Genomic DNA, 6,490 nt, shown 5'->3' on the forward strand with positions numbered 1-6,490 from the left:
CACTTGGTCACACAGTGTGTGTGTGTGTGTGTGTGTGTGTGTGTGTGTGTGTGTGTGTGTGTGTGTGTGTGTGTGTGTGTGTGTGTGTGTGTGTGTGAGCTATTTTATGGCTCAGGCCTTCGTTGCAGTGGTGGCGGGTTCAAATCCGACCCGTGGACCCTTACTGCAGGTCATCCCCCCTCTCTCTCTCTCTCTCTCTCTCTCTCTCTGTCTCCCCATTTCAACTCTGCTCTATCTAATAAAGCTTGAAAATGACAAGAAAAAATCTTTAAAAAAAAAACCCCATAGCTATTAAAAGTATATATTTATTTTTTCATCATCTTGTCAGTATACGATTGCGTCCTCATGCATAAAAAAAATGCGTCAGCTGTCACTCAATCAGGATACAGCCGATATAGCGGGAATATCTAAGGCTTCTTTGGAAAGAATGAACCCACAAAAATCAACCCCAAAGCAATTGAGACGCTACGGAGATTATGGTGGTAAATAAATAAATAAATAAATCTCTGAGGAATCCTATAAACCCCAGACTGTGGTCTATATAAAAACCCAATTACTTTTGGTCAAGTGGAATGTATTCTCCCTCGAGAATGACCTTCTTGATAAATGACGTTGGCAAAATAGGGTTCAAATCCACATATTTCTAGTGAATGTCAAATGAAATCTCTCCTCTTGTTTATAACAATATTCTGCATTTTTTCCCCTCAAATCTTTGCAGCTTTCCCACTGCTATTCTCTCCCGTATTTAGCTATTTTCCCGGACCCCTATCACTCATGATTCCTTTTAGTTTATTTGAGTTTTTTGTAGCTATGACGGCTGGCTCACCACTTTAGACTAAAATATCCAATATTTGATTTGATTTATATTTATTTCGTCCATGGTGGATGTCTTCCAACAAAACTCATTTCAACATTCTCACATGTACAATCCATAAAACCATGAGGAAAAGGAGGCAGGGTGAAGAATATCTTATGTTTCCTGCCCCCTCAAAACAAAGCAAACCATAATCACAACCATCAATATAGAAATCGTCAATTTCTATAAGTGCTCATACAAATTCATTGTTTTCTCTTTAAATCGTTTTTTTAAACTGAAATATATTTGTACATTGCTGTATTTTTATTTTTATTTTATTTTTTATTTTATTTCAGACATATCAAAAACAATACAAAACTAAATGAAAAGCACAAAAATACAACAAACAAAATTTATGTTTAAAAGACTTCACAAAAAGAAAAAGAAAAAGAAAACAAATGATCTGTATTGAAGTGATATGCCTGAAAAGGAGCAGGAAGAAGTATACACTTACACTTCTCACGTTGCAGAGAATTCCATACTTTCACTCCTACCACTGAAGAACACATTTGTTTTGCTGTTGTTTGCGTGTTGTAAAGCCATTGAAATCTCTTACAAGGAACTTTTTTAATGCTAATAAAACAGTCAAATGGCCACTCTAATTCAAGGAAAACCTGATAATATGATTTTGGAGGTCAAAGTTACTGTGACCTAATTTGTTGTGAATGTAATACCTCATGAACGCTTTGAGGGATGTCGACTCTGACTCAAAGATGAACTGTGTAGATTTTGGAGGTCAAAGGTCAAAGGTTACTGTGACCTTTACATGTTGTGAGGTCTCAGTGACCTTGTACCATAGTATATCTTCTTAGGAGCTTTACCTTCTTTACAGCATTGCCTTAGACTGGCACCGCCCGCCTGCCTACTTCTTCTCAATTTTCATTTCCCTTCAGTAGTCAGTCTGGGTCCACGGTATATTAGTGGGTTTTCTCCACCAGATTTTTACTTGTCCAATCAGCGAACAGAGCGAGTGGCTGAAAACAATGACGTTGAGGTTGTGCGCCAGTTTCAGTTGTAGTCAGAAGCCCGCGCATGACATACGTCACGACCAAACGTTATGCGATTGGTTGGCAGATCCAGAGTGGCACTGGGCAGATCCAATAGTTTTAAACTTCAACAGACACCCGCCTTCAAGTGAGTGAACGTTTGTCAATTGAGCGATTCCAGACCTTCTGTACAAATGAAATGAAGTACAATGGTCTGGTAGGACCAGGCTAAATGAAGTACGATGGTCTGGTGGGACCAGGCTAGCAGCATTGCCTACCGACCACTGTAGAAAGTATAGAAAACATCACAGCAAAAACAAATTGATAACGATATTGAGCCAAGAACGTGTCACATGTTGAAACATGCCTCAACATCAAGAAATCTGCTTGAGGCTCCACACACACACACAGAGACACACACGCACACACACACACACACAGAGAGACACGCACACACACACACACACACACACACACACACACACACACACACACACACACACACACACACACACACACACACACACACACACACACACAGAGACACACACACACACACACACACACCCACTGCAGCACCTGCCTACTGCAATGAAATTACCCCCTTCCTTTTTTTATCAGAGGGTAATCACTGCTATTGTGCTGTCTCCTCTCTGTCACACAGCCAGAGGAAATGGCCTCAAGTCTATTTACGGCCGATGGGAAAAATATTCAATACCTTCACTCTGATACAGTGCAGTGCAGTTATAACTAGTGTGGAGCTTAGAGGACATCTGTGTGTGTGTGTGTGTGTGTGTGTGTGTGTGTGTGTGTGTGTGTGTGTGTGTGTGTGTGTGTGTGTGTGTGTGTGTGTGTGCGTGTGTGTGTGTATGTGCGTGCGTGTGTGCGTGCGTGCGTGCGTGCGTGTGTGTGTGTGTGTGTGCGTGCGTGAATGCGTGCGTGAATGCGTGCATGCGTGCGTGTGTGCGTGCCTGAATGCGTGAATGTGTGTGTGTGTGTGTGTGTGAGTGAAAATGAGGTTGTAGCCCATTGTCTGCCTTATGACGATAAAGCAAAGATGCATTTGCGTTTGGGTTTAAATAACGTTTTTGCTTATGAGTTATTGATCCAGGAAGTTTGAATCTGTAACTATCTTTTCAGTTTTACTGCAGACTTGAACTGTTGAGGCTGTTCTCAACATTTCCAAAAAAAAATTGCGAAGTGTATAATGAATAAAAACGTCCTTTAAAAGAAAATGTCTTCCCCATGACCCTAATTCTCTTCTGTATATTATTTTCTCTGCGGATTGACGGTCTTACTTTGAAGGCTAAGGCATATTTTTGAATGCATTCTAATCCTTAGTGGTGTGCGTGTGTGTGTGTGTGTGTGTGGTGTGTGTGTGTGTGTGTGTGTGTGTGTGTGTGTGTGTGTGTGTGTGTGTGTGTGAAAATATATATATAATTCTCAGATCCACTTCTTGCCAGCTACGGCCTTCCATCGTTTTATTTTGAGCTCATGTCTATGTTCTTAGCTGTGTTTCAATTTTAAGAAGCAAGCCCTGTAAAACTAGGATCTCCAAATGCAATTTTTATTATTATTTTTTTATTTGTGATAATGTAAGACAGATCAAGTATGCGCACACAAATAACAACGACATTAAAAGGTGCTACGAGGAACTTTTAAATATTTCTGAAACAGTCTAATTTTTCCTCTGATTATCATAAATTACATGTAACAGCAAACGAGACTATCAGTGCAAAGAATGCTATCTTTATATAGTTTTTCTTAATGCCTTTGTCATGGGTATACGCTCACCCAGGAACAACAGCTGGCGTAGTAAAAACACTTTTTCCAAAGGGGAGCGCTAGAATTAAGACAAATTGAAAGTTCGTCGGAGAACCTTTAATTTGTTATGCAGTGAGAGAGAAAAAGCGTTAAAAAAAGCATTTAGATTTTTAACCATTTAGTCATGCCGATATTGAAGGTAATTGTCATCACTTTAGAGGCAGAGAAGTGAGGGAAGAGATTGGCTGTGTTCGGAAAGCCATCATACTAATTTTGACTTCAATTTAAGTATGTGACGGTTTGGGTATGCGAGTTTGGGTATGCGAGAATTGCCCGGATGAGTACTAACTTCCAAGAAGATTTTGTGTATGGATCGATTGAATACTTTTCCTACTCAACCGCCCCACAATGCATCGCGTCTTTTCAAACGACAAGGAAGGTTTTTTTTTAATTCTTTATTTACAAATTCTGCATTTCCTGCACAACACAGGACTGTATGTAAAAATCTAGTTCTATATCTAACCTGTGGAAGGCGGTCATACGCTAAACAGCGTCTAAACGGCCGGAATCTTATAAGAAAAAGAAGAAATTCTTTATTGCTTGAGTATACTTCAGTGTGAATGTTTCGACGCACCTCGCATACACAATAGACCTTTGAGTAGACAGTATGTAGTGTATGGATGTTGAGTATGTACGAGGGAGGACGTTAGTATGGCTTTCCGAACACAGCCATAGACCTATTTCTTCAATGTTTTGGGGATTTACGTGGGTTGCTGCAGTTTATTTGAAATGTAAATGATTTGCCCGTGTGTGTGTGTGTGTGTGTGTGTGTGTGTGTGTGTGTGTGTGTGTGTGTGTGTGTGTGTGTGTGTGTGTGTGTGTCGGTGGCTCTTTCATCCTGTCCATGAAAAATGCATGCTGTGATCTCATTATGCTGCTGTGCTCTTGGAACGCCACATAAAATCAATCCGGGGCCGAGTAGGGGTGAGCGCTATACAGATTCTCCTTAAAACAGTGTGTGTGTGTGTGTGTGTGTGTGTGTGTGTGTGTGTGTGTGTGTGTGTGTGTGTGTGTGTGTGTGTGTGTGTGTGTGTGTGTGTGTGTGTGTGTGTGTGTGTGTGTGTGTGTGATCTGTCTCCTTTCACAATGGGTAAAAAATAGGCCCTTGCAAGTGGGTGGACAAGTGTTGTGGAGTGTGTACATGTGTTTCTATATATATATATTCTGTGTGAAGCACTAAACGATGGGTTTGTATGAATGATTATCTACCTACTGGTTTGTTTTTCCCTGCGTTCCAAATCACATACTAAAGTACAGAAGAGTTTTAGAGCCACAGGAGAGAAAAAACAAATCAGATAAGGAAGTTTTTTTTCATTATGTCGAGAAATGTCAAGAATAAAGACGAATACTCCAAAATGCTATTGGAGTTAGTAGGGAAATTATGTGTTTTCAGCATACTACAATTGACTTGCATGTATTGGGACATCCTGAATATTTTTCTGGCATACTAAATAGTAGGGAAGTATGGGGATTGTAACGCAGGGTCTATTTCAGTAAAAGCTTTAGATCGAAAATGTTTAACAGTCAATGGCCATAGCAACCGTAGTAAAGAATAAATACTGGCACTCTGTTAGGAATAGTCGTGCATTCAAAATATGACTTGAATAAATGTGCAAACGTATGTACTAAGGCCAGACACTGCTTTCATAACATGGCTGCGTTCGAAAAAGCCCTACTAACGTCCTCCCTCCTACATACTCAACATGTATATACTACATACTGTCTACTTAACCATCCATTGTGTATGCGAGGTTCATCGGAGCGTTTACACTGAGGTATACATCAGCAATAAAGAATTTAAAAATAAACTTCTATGACATTCGAAAAGGTGCAATGCATTGTGGGGCGGTTGAGTAGGAAAAGATACCTATCGATCCATACACGAAATCTTCCCGGAAGTAAGTACTCATCCGGGCATTTCTCGCCTATACAAACTCACATAAACAACTGTCACATACTCAAATTTAATTCAAAATGAGTATGAGTAGGACGTTAGTAGGGCTTTTAGTATGAGTAGGACGTTAGGACGTTAGTAAGGCTTTTAGTATGAGTATGACGTTAGTAGGGCTTTTAGTATGAGTATGACGTTAGAATGGCTTTTAGTATGAGTAGGACGTTAGTAGGGCTTTTAGTATGAGTAGGACGTTAGGACGTTAGTAGGGCTTTTAGTATGAGTAGGACGTTAGAATGGCTTTTAGTATGAGTAGGACGTTAGAATGGCTTTTAGTATGAGTAGGACGTTAGTAGGGCTTTTAGTATGAGTAGGACGTTAGTAGAGCTTTTAGTATGAGTAGGACGTTAGTAGGGCTTTTAGTATGAGTAGGACGTTAGTAGGGCTTTTAGTATGAGTAGGACGTTAGTAGGGCTTTTAGTATGAGTAGGACATTAGTAGGGCTTTTAGTATGAGTAGGACGTCAGAATCGCTTTTCGAATACAGCCCGTGTCTTAGTCCTAAATCTAAATACAACTACTAATGTTCTTTCCCCGGAGAAAACTAAACTGCTGTATCATCTTTATTGCAACATAACCGGTTCAGTTTTCGTTTTTCCGGATGTTCTAAATTGCTCAATTGGAAGCAGGTGGTGGGATCCATGTAGCTGTGATTGAACCAATCTCCAGTAATGATGGGTGAGGGCCGTGTCTCATTTAACTCTGTACTGGGAGCACACACACTACCTCACACACTGAATACCAATGGGACAACTGAATTGTAATGTGTATATATGTGTGTGTGTGTGTGTGGTTGGTGTGTGTGTGTGTGTGTGTGTGTGTGTGTGTGTGTGTATGTGTGTGTGTGTGTGTGTGTGTGTGTGTGTGTGTGTGT

The 6,490-nt window shown here is 40.2% G+C and overlaps 1 protein-coding gene across 1 annotated transcript in view; it reads left to right on the forward strand.

Annotated features, from left to right (window-relative positions):
- The window catches only part of cyldl (cylindromatosis (turban tumor syndrome), like), a 156,181-nt gene extending 150,149 nt beyond the window's left edge, over positions 1-6,032 (forward strand). The window contains exon 16 of the transcript XR_013844985.1: positions 5,969-6,032. The gene's annotated coding sequence lies outside the window, so the exon portion shown is untranslated. The remainder of the gene's footprint in view (positions 1-5,968) is intronic.
- The last annotated feature ends 458 nt before the right edge of the window (positions 6,033-6,490 follow it).

Source organism: Ammodytes marinus (genome assembly GCF_949987685.1).
Source record: "Ammodytes marinus genome assembly, chromosome: 8".
Classification (NCBI taxonomy): Eukaryota; Metazoa; Chordata; class Actinopteri; order Uranoscopiformes; family Ammodytidae; genus Ammodytes; species Ammodytes marinus.